This window comes from Patella vulgata, chromosome 2 (assembly GCF_932274485.2).
Source record: "Patella vulgata chromosome 2, xgPatVulg1.2, whole genome shotgun sequence".
Taxonomy (NCBI): Eukaryota; Metazoa; Mollusca; class Gastropoda; family Patellidae; genus Patella; species Patella vulgata.
Window position 1 is genome coordinate 72,572,878 of NC_065880.2, and position 17,336 is coordinate 72,590,213.

The 17,336-nt window shown below is 34.8% G+C and overlaps 3 long non-coding RNA genes across 3 annotated transcripts; all 3 read right to left on the reverse strand.

Annotated features, from left to right (window-relative positions):
- Nucleotides 1-1,911: 1,911 nt before the first annotated feature.
- LOC130010657 (uncharacterized) lies at nt 1,912-5,412 on the reverse strand. Its single transcript, XR_008785915.1, has 4 exons — nt 5,134-5,412; nt 4,379-4,561; nt 3,128-3,250; nt 1,912-2,045 (listed from the first exon to the last, which is right to left on the reverse strand). It is a non-coding gene; the product is annotated as an uncharacterized LOC130010657 (long non-coding RNA).
- Nucleotides 5,413-9,226: 3,814 nt separating this feature from the next.
- On the reverse strand, nt 9,227-11,868 carry LOC130010659 (uncharacterized). Its single transcript, XR_008785917.1, has 4 exons — nt 11,743-11,868; nt 10,812-10,988; nt 9,779-9,904; nt 9,227-9,391 (listed from the first exon to the last, which is right to left on the reverse strand). It is a non-coding gene; the product is annotated as an uncharacterized LOC130010659 (long non-coding RNA).
- A 1,012-nt stretch (nt 11,869-12,880) lies between these two features.
- On the reverse strand, nt 12,881-17,053 carry LOC130010654 (uncharacterized). The gene is made up of 5 exons (XR_008785912.1): nt 16,897-17,053; nt 15,323-15,463; nt 14,224-14,412; nt 13,325-13,462; nt 12,881-13,064 (listed from the first exon to the last, which is right to left on the reverse strand). It is a non-coding gene; the product is annotated as an uncharacterized LOC130010654 (long non-coding RNA).
- Nucleotides 17,054-17,336: the final 283 nt, after the last annotated feature.

A 17,336-nucleotide genomic window follows, 5' to 3' on the forward strand; every position in this document is an offset into this window, starting at 1 on the left:
AAAAATATCGTTTATATAAAAAATATGTGAAAAATTTCTTACAATGATTGCCAATAGTTTTTGAAACTGAACTTAAAAATTCCATCACACAGTTTTCTTTAAACTAAAAATTTACACAACACCAATCCAACTACAGATGAATTGTGACTTCAATCTGGATTGCCAATTTCGGCAGATAGTTATAAATTACAATTGTCAAATTGTTATTATTAAAAACCCCATCGTCATGACTTACCCCATCAGCATCAGTAGCATTGCAATGAACAATTGAAGTACCTAATGCTATATCTTCTGTTACTTGACGATTATATGATGTGGGACTGAATACAGGAGTGCTTGGATTTCTATCCACTGTAATAGTAGCTGTAGCAGTAGCTCTAGCGTTGGGATAAGCATTATCATATGCAATAATGACCACCTAAATATTAAAATATTGATAATAATCAAAGTTCAGAATTATACAGACATACATACTAGGCTAGATATAGTAATCATATCTCATCATATCCCATCATACATTGTGTACCATTGACACTCTGATGGAAGAGTTTCCTCCCCTTTATTAGTTATTGGAGTTCTTTGGGGTTATCTCTCATTGTGCATTTACTTAGGAGGTTACAATCATGCGATGTGGAATTCGGTCCTGTCACAGTTCTGTCAGTCGCAACAACAGAGGTGGTGTGAGTAGAATCATGAAGTAATTAGACACTAGGAACATATTTCAGCTGTTATGGATGGTTGACATATTTAGTACAAATCACACTATAGCCTACTCAAATTTTAATTTTAATCAGTCAATATGGACAAAAACTGGAAGGAAGAAACATGCAAAACATACTACCCAAACCCAACTTAAATACTTTATGCAAGTCTTATATTCAGAAAGACATCTTAAAAGCATAATCGTGACAAATGAGTGTTGTGAGGAATAATAAAATAAATGTTATTTTACCTGATAGATTGTTGTTTTAAGACTATCCAGACTGACACTTCTAGCCAGACTAATCAAACCATTAGAATTAATACTAAAGAAAGCAGGAGCTGGATATTGACCTACTATTTCATACCTTATTTCACCCTGTAATAAAATCATTCGGTTTTATACAACGCAATTTAAAATTAGAGTCTCTATTAAATTTGATATTAGACAATCTATACCATAATTAGATTTCTATAGAAATTGATACTAGAAATTCTATCAAATTCATGTGTAATTGATACTCAAAATTCTATCAAATTTATGTGTAATTCTATGATATCGCTGGAATTTCTGTCAAATTTGTAACCAGAATTCTTATTAAATTTGATACCAATTTGTTCTATTAAATGTGATATCAGAAATTTCTATTAAATTTGATATTAGAATTTCTATTAAATTTGATATCAGAATTTCTATTAAATTTGATAATAGAATTTCTATTAAATTTAATATAGAAATTATATAAATTTGATATTAGAAATTATATAAATTTGATATTAAAAATTATATAAATTTGATATTAAAAATTATATTAATCTGGAAATGAGATGATATGGGGTTTAATTTCTTACTTTTCTGCACTGACTGGGATAACGTTCTATGAGGAAAATTTGCCCAGGTGCTACAGCCTACACTTACTTCCAATTATAACTGTCAAAGTTTCTTTTACGTGTACGGCCATGTGTACACAGGACCTCAGTTTTCGCATTATCTGACTAATTAGACACTGTCTTTGCCAGGGTCTCCGTCCTGCACCGCTGACAATTGAAACTTTCTCTGTCAACACCTAGACCGAACTCAAGACCTCCTAGTTACAAAGCCAGCATCTAACTCCCTTCCGAGGACATGTATATAAGATTGAAAATAAATTATTACTTACCACTCTATCAGTGTCTACAGCTGTGGTACTGACAACATTGGAATTTACTTGTGTTCTTTCAAAAATATTAGCAGTGTATGGTGCATTGATAAATTCTGGAGGAGCTGAATCGCGAGTAATAATAATATCAGCAAATACTGTATCACTCAATTCTGGTACATTTTGATCACGCACTCGAATGGTAATCTGAATGTTAAAGATACATTATGGGGGATTAGATAAAGAGCTGGTAGTTCTCACTATAATAGTTAAAAACTAGATAATGTAAATGGAATATGCTGAAAATTTCAGTCAAATTGATCCACTCTGAACCGAGAATTCAGCGATTCAATTTTGGGCCTAGCCTTGATCATCATTACTAAAGTCGGTACGATAAAAAACATAGTCTCAATTGTCCATTTTTTGATTTATTCAGGTTCTAATCCAGTAAATATCACATGCTAGCGATGACATCAAGAGTTGATTATGGTCTGGATAAGTTAATTAATGTCTAATTAATAATTTAGATAACATTTCAGGCCTAAAGAAAGACCTGCAATTGGCAGATTTAGCTCTTGCATAATGTATGTTAAAATAAATCATTATTGTAATGTTCGGATATGAATATTTCAACATACAAATTATGATAAATACTATGCTTTTTATCACTGTTAGAAGTTTAAATGTTTGGAAAAAGTAACTTAAAAGATGCATTGTGCTGGCTAAATCTGCCTATTGCAGGTCTTTCTTTATGGTCAAAAGGTTACATACATTATTAATAAGACATGTATTAACTTGTCGAGACCATAATCAACTCTTGATACCACCAGATGCTCTATATTTTCAACAGATTTAAATATGATTTAATTAAAAAATGGATAATCAGGACTGTTTACTATTGTAAAAACGGTAGCAATGATAATCAAGACTCTGCTATTTTTCCAAACAGCCCTAACATCGCTCAGAATGACGTAATTTGACTGAAATTATCAATATATGAAACACATATGAAAATACAATTTACTGGCTGTTTACTCGGCATTGCAGGGGTAGAGCCCTCCGACACTTCCTTAAAAGATTGTTGTGAAACCAGTAGTGGGAGTGCACCACCACAAGGCCTATGTCACTCTCCAGATTGAGCTGCCCTTATACCCCAAATTTTAATTGCCACCAACTGCAAAAGGACGGAAGACATTCACAAGTATATATATAGAGCAGCAATTACGCTGTTTGCTGCTGTGAAGATAGATAATGTATAGATATATAGCATGTATTTTGTCATATCCTACCCTGTCTGTTCTTTGTGTGCCAGTTGTCAATACTTTCTTGAGGGAGATAACTCCAGTTCTACTATTGATGAAATAGTACTCAAGAGCTCGATTATCACCAAGTATTTCATAAAATAACACATCCTAAAAAAAAACAAAAAAACAATTTAATATATGAAGAATAAGTGAGCCAAAATTATTTAGAGATGAGACAATCAGAGATTTATTTTTTGAGGTATTTATATGATATGATAACATACATATGTAAATTCTACTGTGAATACATGGTAAGATATCAAAATGGCAATCAGCATTCAGTTCTGACGTTTAATTTAAAATACCAGTTCTGGTAAATGCCGATTTGTCAGTAATCATTAAAAATAGATTGCCAGGCAACGAAACATAGTCCCACAGCAGCTAAATCATCCGGGCAGTCAACAAGTGTTGTCGCATATTTTTACTTTTTCCGGTAATGAAACATTTATAATACACTAAAATCTGATTAAGAGTAACAACTCATGAAGTAATTATAAGAAAACCATCAAAATTTATAAAGTTCTGCCCCATGCTAACGTTTAGTATACAAAACTTTTAATATCATGGATTTAGCTGTTCAGGTCATAAAAATTCACTGAAAATCAATATACTTTTTCGTCTCACGATCTTAAACTCTGTGTATCAATCTGAAGTCAATCGGGTGATAACTTTAGCCTCTAGAGCGTCACAAGATTTTTCCAAGTGATCAAGGACCATAACTTTGGCAGTAATTATTAGAAATCGTTGAAAATCAATAGGATTCTTCATCTCATGACCTCAAACACTGTGTATAAATTTAAAGACAATCGGATATCAACTTTAGCCTCTAGAGTGTCCACAAGATTTTTCAATGTGATCAAGGGCCATAACTGAAAATCAATAGGCTTCTTCGTCAATCGGATATTAACTTTGGCCTTAGAGCGTAAAGAAGATTTTTTGAAGTGATCAAGGGCCATAACTCTGGCAGTGATTATCGGAAATCGCTGAAAATCAATAGGGCTTTTTCGTCTCATGGCCTTTAACACTTTATATAAATTTAAAGTCAATCTGATATTAACTTTAGCCTCTGCAGCTAATAAATAACTCTTAACCAGAACGTTCAGACAGTAATATTTCTTTATTCTCATTTATCTGTGATAAAAATAAAAGTTAATCTAATTGTTTTAGTTATGTGTAAATCTGGATCTACTTGTAAAAAGTCTTAAATTCTTTTTGCATTTGATTTTTTTTTCTTACCCCATCTTGATCAGTTGCAAACACACTAAGAACTTCTCTTCCGAGTTCATAAGATTCTGGAATTGTCTTGGCATAATTTCGTGGATTGAACGTTGGTCCTGAAGGATTTCTGTTTACACTGAGGGTTACAGTAGCTGTTGCCCGAGCATTTGGGTAAACTGAGTCATATGCAACCACATTGAGCTTTAAAAAAAAGGTAAAACATATTGTGTTACAACCCGTAAATAATCATAAGCCCACACCAATTTCAGTTTCTTTTCTGGTTTTATGTGGTTTGTAAAAACTTCTCCCTGGTCCGTTAAAATTGCAGTTTTTACAGAACATTCACATGTATATGGCAGAATGTTTTTAACGTTACTACCATCTTTTTCATTTTCAAGAAAAGTTATATTTTGAAGAACTTCAAATTTGACAATTACTGATTTTTAGATTATCAAGAGAAAATGGTGTCATTTGGATTGTCAGCTGGGACAGTTTAATTATCTAGTACCGATATTTTATGAATATGAGTCTCTTAATAAAAGGTAAATAGACTAAGGTTTAGGGATGCCCGGGGCAATCACACAAGACTCGTAGGGCTTAATACTGAGAAATGTGAAAAGAGAAGACATTTCAAATTTATCAGAATAAATGAAATAAACTTCTTATTCAAATTAAGTATATTAAAATTAATTTCACACTTTGAATGGATACTTGAGGCCGTTGCACCCTCTGTCCCCCTTTTTCCACTCCACTGAATTAAGCATTATACTTACATTATATGATGAATATCTATCAAACAGAAGTGCATTGATATCATACATAGTGATGATTCCTGAAGTCTGATCCAATCGGAAGAAAGCAGGTGCCACACCATCTCCAATAACTTCATATTGTATTGTTCCCTAAAAATACAATAACAAGTAGTTAGCTATAACAAATCCCTGCCTCATGCACAACCACGTTCAATTATACATGTTACATCACAGTAAATCTACGCTGCCTCATGCACAACACAACTCCATTATATATCACATTAAATATACCTTGCCTCATGCATAACAAAGTTCCATTATACATGTTACATCACATGTAAATCTACGCTGCCTCATGCACAACACAATTCCATTATATATCACAGTAAATATACCTTGCCTCATGCATAACATCGTTCCATTATACATGTTACATCACAGTGAATATACCCTACCTCATGATCCTTTATACATGCATACATGTTCATTATATTATTTATTACATGTTGAGTTCAAATAGCTAGCAACTATATATGAAGCAACAAAACATTTCTTTGTTGACAGTGGAAATGAAATAAAATGAAATGGGGTTTAACATCTAACTTTTCTGCTCCAACCGGGCTAATGAAAACGGGCATATGCCATGTAGTGTATTATGGGGGAAATATTGCATGGACAGTGATGGTAGAGCCTGTTCTTATTTTGAATTCCATCTGTACACAGTGCCTCCATTTTTCATCCCATCCAACAACTATAGACACTGTTCCTTGCCAGAGTCTACAACACTGACAAAGGGAAACAATGTCGGATTGAACCTGGGACCTCCAGGTTAGCCAGCCACTGCCTTACTTACTGATCCATCGTGGCTGCCTTTAAACAATGGAGACAACATAGATATATTATCGTAACGTTGTTACGATAAACAAAGTCTCTATCATCCATTTTTACGGTTAACCATGAACAGCTCTTGCATCGAAGATCGGATTCTAATCTGTTTAAAATCATATCCAATAAATAGCATTGAGAGCTGATTATGGTCTTGTCATGTTTTAATAAATGTCTAATTAATAGTTTATATAACATTTAAGTCCTACAGAAAGACCTGCAATAGGCAGATTTAGTTCTTGCATAATGTTTGTTTAAGAGAAGATTATACTGCACCCTTAAATCATTATCTCGAGCTGTAACACTGTAAATAGAAGTTCCATTAGCTGCTGATCTGGGTACGTCTTTACGATAGGGTTCATTTATGAAAAAAGGCGGACCAGTGTCTCCAGTTACTGTAATAGTCACATTACATGTGGCTGTTTTGGGTGGAGTCTGCTGATCACTAGCAATAAATTGGAACTGAAATATAAATATAAATGACATGAACGGTCTTAAGCCCCGTAAAATTACATTACCCCAGTCATTTCGAGATTAACAAGGTCATTTTTGTTAAACTACGAGATGGTGATGGTCCTTACCTCTATCCATCACGACAGATCCCCCACCCCCCACCTATATATAGCGATAGTCAAGTCTTATTGGTTAAACACCATCTTCATTAGCTCAGTCGGAGCAGAACAGTAGGAGGTTAAACCCCATTTTATTTTATTTCATTTATTGGCCAAATAATCATTAATGTTTTGGCATGGAAATCATAGAACACAGGTATGCCATCTATACATGGTTTGAGTTCAATCCCAGTGACAATTAATCGGATTACTTCCCACAATAGTTTCCTTGTTAAATATCTCTATGCATGTGTGAATTAATGAAATAAAAAAATATATCACACTTTAGTTGTGAAGAGACATGAAGAAGGACCAAGAGAAAACCCATGCGATTGGGCATGCAACCCTACTCCTAGTCACATACAAGCAAGAGATTGAACACACATGACTTGACTCAATGGAAGAACTCATAATCTTAAGTGCACAGGTTAGACAATTCAACCACCTAAACCCCCTATTTGTGAAGAGAAAGAGACAAAAACCATCTACCTGATAAACTCCAGTAGAACCAGTTAATGGAGTTCTTAGAGCTATTTGACCTGAGCGGGGATATAGTATAAATCTATCTGTAATTGATGAGCCTATTCCAGGTAAAATTCTGTAATCTATCACATCCTACATAAATACATAAACACATGATTAAACTAAAGTTGCCAGTGAACATATGTTACAAATGTGTAATCTATCACATCCTACACAAATAAGTGATAAAACCAGATTTGCCAGTCAACATATGTTAGAAATCTGTAATCTATCACATCCTACACAAATAAATGATTAAGCTAGAGTTGCCAGTCAACATATGTTTATGATATAAATACATTTAAATGAGGATTTCCATCCATGTTAATATAACAAGTTTGCAATTATAAATATTATGTAATATTATGTTAGGCTACACAAAATAAATGTCTTGTTTCTCGGGCAACTGACAGCTGAAACTATAGGGGGGGAGGGCTGGTTATTTTTTTTTTTACCTCATTTCTGGCTAGAGGATGGTGCAAAATAAAATTTGGCTATTGTTGAAAATTGTTGGGGCGGGAGGGCGGCCTTGTATTTTTTTTTTTTTTTTAATGAGAAAGTCATTACTCGTCTACGGTTTTGCTTTCAGTTATATATTATACATACATACATACAAGTCTACTCAAACACTGAACACTGACTGAAAGGAAAATAATTTTCCATATTTAATTCACGTAATGTAGCTTACTAATGGTAATGGTGACAACCATAATTAAAATTGGTTTAAAATAAAATTCCGTACGACTATTAATAGACGTCCACAATAACGACAATATTCTAAAGAATAAGCCTCTGTCAGCATGTGTATCAAAAATAATCATCATGGTAAACGACACTTAGATCTAAATCTAGTATCGCTGGTTTATAATGATTGACCTAATTCCAACCAATGCATGTCACGTGTCATCGGGATTCGGGAAATGACTGTTTCTCAGGATATTCGGTGTGTTTCTCAGGATATTCAGTGTTCTATCTGGGGTTTATATCGAATGACTATTTAAATTTAACTAACAACTGGTCAGTAAAACCATCAAATGTGTAATCCAATTATTATTTTCCGGATTATCAAAACTACCGTTAAATGTGCTAATGACCCAGATTCTGACTAAGGTATGGTGACTATCATCGTATCGTATTCGTAGTCACAAGTTATAATAATTAACCTGTTCTACGATTCATTGTTTTATAAGTAGGATTTTTTCAAACATGGACCGACGGAAGCCGGCAATAATGAGCCGATTAAGATCGAATGATTGAAATACACTGCATTGTTGTCAATGACTTTCGGTGTTTAACACAAATCAAATTCTAGTTCACAAGGGGAGGTAATTAAAATCACGTGATACAAAAATGGAGGTTCTTTCGATATCAATAAAAAAGACCCGTAAATGAGCGTTTGCATCTAAATCAGTTTAATACATTTGAATGGATATTCACGTATGGGGCATGTAGATACATGCGGCATATTCTTTTTATGACTTGCTTATCGATGTTCGGGCGGGCGTTACAAATTTTTTATTTTCATCAAGACTAATAAATAGGCCGCACGCGCAACCAATTTTGCGTGCGGGCGGTGCCCGAGAAACAACTTATTTTATTTGTGTTGCCTTATATCAAAGATCCAGATTGCCTATATTAATTTGTAAATCGTATAATCTTATTAAAATACAGATCTACATATCGTTTCGTTCTTTTATACTTTCGATGAACTACACTACATGAAGATCTGACCCATTGTAGTGATAGGTCGCGTCAGAAGTCATACCAGCGTCTTTTGACCCTATGACGTCAGACATTGATTAATCAATCAGCGTTGACGTTTCTAGTGGTTTACCCACAGTTCCGTGCACAGCAAGCCAAGAAGTTGCCATAACAGACTGTTTCATTGGCTAATCCCTCACTTCAACCAAAACGCCGGTAATGTAACAACTCTTCCAGTTCCAAGTGCATTAAAGACAAGTAAAACGAAATTTTGAACTATAAAAAACAAAATGAAATAGGATCTGTGTTTTAATCAGATTTTAAATTGTAAAACAAGTATATTTATATGAGTAGTATTAGAGAGAACCACATACATTATCTGCATCAGTAGCAGTAACTGTATATAAAATTGAACCAATTCTGGTTGTGTCCGGTATGCTAACAACATTAGATTGGCGGCTACAGATAGGAGAATTCTCATTTCTAGTGACAGTGATATTAACATAAGCCTGGGCTCTTTGTGTTGTTACGGTTCCTGGTGCTGTTGCTTGTACTAATAACTAAAACATAAAAATATAATTATAATATCTTCCAAGTAGTCTGAGACTATAATCATAGAGAGAGACAAATTAATATATGGTTCAATTTTATTTCAATAAATGACTTGCGTGTAGAGGTCTTTAGATGTGGGAGGAAACCGGAGGACCTGGAAAAAACCCACGAGACTGAACATGCATCCCATTCCTTGTCACATACCATCTTGGGATCAAAACTTGAATCACTAGGCATGACACAATGATCCAAGTTGCAATCATTAGACAACTAGACCACCCAACTCACCATATTTTTCTAGGTGACCTGTTTATTTTCCCGTTCAATTACTAAATGTAATGGAAACAATGAATCAAAAATGAAAAAGCTTTTTCAAATGTGAAACAATGGCTAACCTGATAGAAAGTTAAACTAGAGGAGTCTAATGTTAAGTCCCTCTTTATGGTAATAACACCTGTATTGGCGTTAATTTGGAAATATTCTGGAGCTGTACCATGGGCAATAATACTATAAGTTGGTGTCTGAAATACAAACAAAAAGTCAATGAAACACAGTATATATTATTGTCACAAGGGCCATTACATACTCTTCGCAGTGTTTCGTTTTATTAGAGCTAATCCCACTACTCACTGCTGTAAAGAAGACAAATTCTTGTTCTAAATTATGACTGGCCAATAGTCTGATTAACAACCAATAGCTAACTGCGTAACAATACCAAACAGAGCTCCAAATTGGACCAAATATGTTTACATAACTTTACGTCATTACTCACAATTTTATTATGCCCAATTAACCAGTGCATAGCAGAATAGTGCAGAAAACCATATTGTGTGACAAACAAGGCTATCAGCACGAATATAATTTAAACAATACTGTTTTAAGTCGAACAACACTTTTACCGTTTTTAATACCTCAAATAACTGTCCAAAGTTTTAGGGAAGGCCCCTGATTGAAAGAAGGGCTGTCATGTTGCTGTGCTTGGGAATAGATCTGATTGAACGGGAAGAATAGACACACTCCCTCAAAAGCGCAAGTATCAGAAGCTAATCCAGCAATGGCCTAGAGAGGGATTTCTTGGGCCATTGCTTCAGGAATATGGGGCCATTATGTGTTTCAATATCTTACACTTTTTGTCTGGGGACCTATGATTGTTAACCATTTACACTGGTGGTATTCATGTGTTAACACTCCCCGAACCCCCCCACCCCAGGATCACAGAAATTGTCCATAACCATTTCTCATCTATAGGAATGTGAATCTAGCTGTACAGTGTACCTGAATGATTTGTCCTGTCTCTGATTGTGCACTTCTCCTGCAATGTGTGTTTAAGAATACTAACTATTGTTTGTGCTAAGCTTGTGCTCACAGCTTGTGTTAATGGCTGATTTTCCCACAATGTCTGAGTTTAACTATAAGTAATGTACTCACTCCTGGTTGTGCTATGGTTGTGATAACAGGTTGTGCTAATGGTTGATTTTCACTTATCGTCCGAGCATATGATGGTAAAGTAAATGATAATGGTCCAGCAGATCTTGTAACTGTCACCATCACAGTGGTGGTACCAGTTCTAGCTGGGAGTCCTCTATCAATGGCGTTCACTAGAATCTGAAAGTAGAAATATCAACATCATCAGAATTCAATCAAAAAGAACATTTGACAAAATTACCTGAATTATAATAATAAATAATATATTTGTAAAGCTCATACACTCCATCTTGTGAAGCTGTTCAATGACACTGGCTTCAAAATGACATTTTGTTGGGTTTTTTAAAATATTTTTTTATTGTTCCATACAAATGTACATTAATTACAAATATCTCTTTCCCTACAAGCTACAAGATGCCATTTTCAAAATATTGTATTCTTTACATATTATCAAACAGCTTAGCATTCATATTCTATTTTCTATTAAAGATATGTATGTTTCCATTTTTCATATATTTGTATATTTCATTTCTGTAATAAAAATGAATAAACTTCAATAAAGCTTGGAAATTAAGGGAGTTGCCTGTTATACTACTTCGGAAGATGTAATATTTGCTACATATGATAATATTTACAACATGGGTTGTCTCCGGTTTACCAAGCATTATATCATTACATGTAAAATGGACATTACATTGACATTTATGCAAGTAACATAAAACAATAATAGGCCAAATATGTAATATTTGCTACATATGATAATATTTACAACATGGGTTGTCTCCGGTTTACCAAGCATTATATCATTACATGTAAAATGGACATTACATTGACATTTATGCAAGTAACATAAAACAATAATAGGCCAAATCGACATAAAACTAAATCAAAATATTCTAATATAATGACTTTAAAATTTTGTAGGTTATCCTACCATATATAGGTTGATGTTATCATTGGGAATTGCCGTCAGCAGGTTGATGATACCATTAGATGGATGAATGGCGAATCGGTTTTCATTTAAACCATTCGTTTGCAATGAGAAATCAAATAAACTTCCTGGAGCCTGCAAAAGTTTAAAACAATAAAAATTGAGATAACAGCGCTACAAGTTGATTTACAGTCTTATATAGCAAAAATTCATAAATTCTGAAAGAATATCATTGTCCTTCTTGATGTGCTAAATATTGAGATGCTGCATCCTGTTTTAGGTAGCTTAATCTTACTTTAGATGTTTTAATCGGACGTTAGAGAGAGAGATAGAGAAATGGGGTTTAACTTCCACTTGACACAAACTAGGTCATTTCCGGACTAACATGTGGTTCAATTTCATTTCAATAATTTGATTGCGTGAAGGGGTCTTTAGCAGTGGAAGGAAACCCCAGGATCCAGAAAAAACTCTCTTGGTTGGACGGACGACCCTACAAGCAGAGTAGTGAAACCACATCACCAGACTCAATGACAGACCTTATGATCTAAAGCCCACACATATAACATTTTGCCCACCCAATCGGTACTGTAGCATTTTGAAAAAATTTCTTTTTAGTAATTCGCAAGTCCAAACGATGATTTCAAAGGTGATATCTTGACATCTATTGATGGAAATAAATACAATATAATACATATAACCCCTGAACATGTCTGCTGTTGGTTTGTGAGGCTTTAAATTTAGTCTCATGAAGTACTGAAAATAACTGTCTACCATGTGTGTTTTATTCAAGTTTCCTCCAACAATTGAATCCCCCCTTGTCTGCAAGCTAATTATATCGATCCCAAGACGACATAGTGTGTATTGCATGGATGTTTAGCCCCATGGTTATTTGTGACAAGGAATAGTATTGATCCCCATATCCACTCAACACAAACAAGGTCATGTTGGGACTAACATATGGTACAATTTTATTTCAATAATCTACATACACATAGGGGAGAAAAACCCATGAAGTTAGCCAGGCAACCCTACTCCTTGTCACATACATGTGTGGGTTGACAAACCTTATGATCCAATGCTAACATTTTAGACCCCCCAAACACTTAACGCCCCCTAGAGACAATAGAAAATCATACCACTGTATCAGCGTCTGTAGCATTTAAATCAGTAATAAATGATCCCCTTGGTAATGTTGAAGGTATTGTCACACGAATAATGTCATTGGGTACAAACTGAGGTGAAAATCGATTGCGTAATACGGTGATTTTTACTGTGGCTGTTGCAGAAAGTCTTGGATCGCCTCCATCACGAACCACTACACGAGCCTGAAAATGAAATTAGTAATAAATATCCCTGTAGTATAACACATAACACAATGTAACACTTTTGTAGACTTTTGGTTGAGCAATTTGCGCATACAAATTTCTTCATAATCATATCACTGTTTTTGTTCTTATTCTTCTTCTTAGGAACGTTCCTCGCAAAAAAGCCTAACGCTTTGCCATTTCAGCTACAGTACAACCAATATGAAACGTGACATGTTCCTTGTACAACTGAGCATTGATTGAACGATTTCATAACTTACTGTGTAGAGAATGTCTGTATCATCAGCTAAACTTCTGCCGGGCACCAGACTGATCAAACCATTAGTTGGACTAACTTGGAAAAATGTTGGAGCTTTATCATCACCAATAAGAGTGTAGGACAATGTATTGAATGGAGCCTAGAAAAAATATGAGAAAATATAATATCATTAGGCATGAGACAGCTCATTTTCCGAGAAAGCGTTTTCACATTTGCATTAGACCTCCTTTTTCGCCAAAAAAAACATGTACATTGAAAACGGGCCTAACAATGTTCATGTCCAGCAGACGCATTTACCTAAAAGGGCATATAACTCTAACACAATATCATAACACTTCATCCATTTGACAATTAAAACACGAATTAGAATTCAATATTGGTTAATTTCAATCAATATAGAATAATGTTATTGTTACTTTATTATAAAAGTATGGCCTCCTGGATATCCAATGGAGGTCGGGTGTTCGATCCCTGCATTGGCCGAGAAAGTTCATTCCGATTTTCCGGCGTGGATTTCCCCTTGTCAGTGATGCAGACAGAGGGTCTGACAAGGACAGCTGTCTAGTCGTTCGGATGGTACGAAAAACTGAGGTCCCGTTTACACATTGGCAAGCACGTAAAAGATCCCTTGGCAATTGGAATTCGATATAAGAGTAGGCCGTAGTGCCGCTGCCTGGACAAAATTTCCCTCATAGCACACTGTATGGCATATATGCCCGTCTTCATTAGTCCAGTTTAGGAGCAGAACAGTAGGACGTTAAACACCATTTCATTTCATTTCATTTCCTGAATATCCAATATTTAAGACACAATGAACATTTTTAAATTAATATGTGCTGTTCAACCCATTTTCGTCTGTTTTAAGGTTCCAAAGAATATAATCAAACAACAACAACTTACAACAACATCTGCATCACTGGCTGTTGTCTGGAATACTGATGTTCGTGTCTGCATATCAACAGGAATACTAACAGAGTATGGTTGAAAAGAGAATACAGGTGGTGCCGTGTTTCTATTCACTGTAATCGTTACAAGAGATGGTTCAGCAGATCGTTGAGGATTGCCTAGATCATTTGCTTGTGCATTAAACTATAAAATATATATTAAAATCAAACAATTAATGTATGTATAAAATAGTTGCTGTACATAAGATAACAAACCCGCAACTTATGGATGGACAACCTCTAGCACATGCTCAAAACATGGTATCTTTGGCTGATTAGAAGTGGCACATTGCCTCGCTGTAATAATACGGCAATGAGTATTTAGCAGTGGGAGGAAACCTGAAGATCTGGAGAAAAATGACTAGGCTTGACAATAGAACATACTCCTTGTCACATACAAGCTGGGAATTGAAACCATACCACTTGCATTATTGACGGACCTTATGATCTAAAGCACACATGTTAGACCAATAGGCCACCCAACCCCCTTCTTGTTTCCCTTTTTAAATATTAGATTCCTATATTTCTTTACGTGTTACAAACTACAGGTGAGGCGTACCACACAGTTTCTCGTATCAGGTTTTAAAATCTATAGGTAACACCGGACAGACCCACTTTAATAGTCCCTTGCTTTTTCAAAAGGTGGGGAACAATAAAATATGCTTAACACAAAGGAAATGAATTGTGCAGCAAAAGTAACAGAAAGCATAACGGTACACACTCAGGTTTAGAGGGAAAAGGTCAGGTTTGCCAGAAAAGGATATGCACTTGCACAAAATGCATTTAGGAGCTGTTGTCCTAGTGAAAGAGAGAGAGACCAACATGTTTCAATTTCATTTCAATAATTCGCTTGCGCGTTGGGGTCTTTAGCAGTGGGAGGAAACCAGAGGACCCGGAGAAAACCCACAAGGTTGGACAGGCGACCTTACTCCTTGTCACGTACAAGCAGGGAATCGAAACCACGCCAGTTGACTAAATGACAGATCTGATACAATGAGCATGCGTTAACCATTCGCCCACCCAACCCAAGAGTTTTGAGAATGTAAAATACTTACTGTAAATGTAGATTGTCGTTGATTGTCTTCTCTAAGAGGTTTCCGTAATCCAACAATACCAGTTTCAGAATCTATCATAAAGAATTCTGAGCTAGCTTGGTTATTGTCGCTCATACTGTAACGTACCAAATTGTTGGGTGCCTAAGAAAATTTAAGAAAGATATTCCACTAACATACATTTGAATAAAGATGAAATCTTTTTTTAAAATAATTCTATTTACATATGTCTTATGAAATATTAGAGATCAAACTTCAGGTAGAGATACATTCACGTTAATTAACAACTTGTTATTTCGGTCTAAGTAATCACCGATAAGAGAGTTTCTGTTGTCCATAGCGATAGTGCCTATAGTATTGCAAAAAGATATTTGTTATAGATGCACATTCTACACATCATATCCAAAATTCAATAATCTCATAACAATTTATGGATAATTGAAATTTTGACCAAAATGGTATTATTAATCACTGACAAGAGCCTTTTTACTTAATTTTACTTATCCATCATATTGTCAATTTTTTATGGAATTCTTTAAATTTTGGATATGGTGTGTAGAGTGCAGAATATGCAAATCTATATAACATATTTTTCCTTGTCGGTCACTTTTTGCAATATTTTGGGTGACCTTCGGCATAAAAAACCTGCCTTTGGTTTTTGTCTGTATTAGGACTCGGTCATCTGTATTTAAAACCTTTTCAATTTGAAAAGAATATTTTTATTCAATAGATGTCTGAATTTAGATTGAGGAACACGCTATGCCTATGTATAACCCTCTCTCTAGTTAGATACAAGTACAAAATAAATAATACATACAATATATATATACTTAAAATACAGATGTGACGTCATGTTGGTGTACCATTATTTCATATAATGTGCGGTAAACGTGCTAATCGTACGTTATTTATACCAGAAGAAATATTAGATTGAAATGCACGTTCAGAATAGTGTCTGTTTATATCATAAGTTGTTTGATGGTCTCAAGTAAGACATTGCGCACTATATTGATGCAACACTCAGGCTTATGCCCTAGGGAGATATCAATATATCACTTGAAGTCTCGCTCTCAACTGTTAAACCACACATACACATAAATTAGGAGAGAGAAATGGGGTTTAACGTCCACTCGACACAAACTAGGTCATTTCGGGACTAACATATGGTTTAATTTTATTAACATAATTCGCTTGCGCGTAGGGGTCTTTAGCAGTGGGAGGAAACCGGAGGACCCGGAGAAAACCCACGAGGTTGGACAGGCGACCCTACTCCTTGCCACGTACAACCGGGGATTCGAAACCACGCCAGTCGACTCAATGACAGACTTTATGATACAGCGCGCGCACGCTAACCATTCAGCCATCCAACCCCCCCATAAATTAGGATACATACAGATATTATTTTTTTCTGAATTTTGATATCATTTAATATTTTTTAATGAATTTCATAATTAGCATCCTACTGTCAAAAAGTTGATTGCAATTTGTATTCGTAACATAATTCAACAGTGCATTCAATGATTATGGTTTAGATTTTGATCAAAAATAAAAGTTGAGGAGTACTATAATATACTTACCATATCATCAAGATCTGTTGCTGTAACTGTAGCCACACTTGTACCAACTAAGGCTACCTCACTTACACTACCAGAATATGACCTTGATGTAAATGTGGGACTTAGTAAATTTCTGTTTACATTAACTGTAACTATGGAAGTATCAGATAATCTAGGATTTCCACCATCTTGAACTAAAACTCGAATCTAAATTAAAAACAAACATTTTTTTTTTTGTTGAAACATCCATTCTTTAGAATCTGTAACTTAAAAGTAACGATGCGTCATTTGCAGTTTCTCACGGCTTAATTCACGCTAATAAGTATTTATAGTTTGAAAGTGATTCCTATAGTGATAAATGACGCATTGAAACTTTAATTTACAAAATGATACATATAAGAAAATAAAGATAAACAAGAAAACTGTGATATGCTATATATAACTTGTTCAATTACATTGGA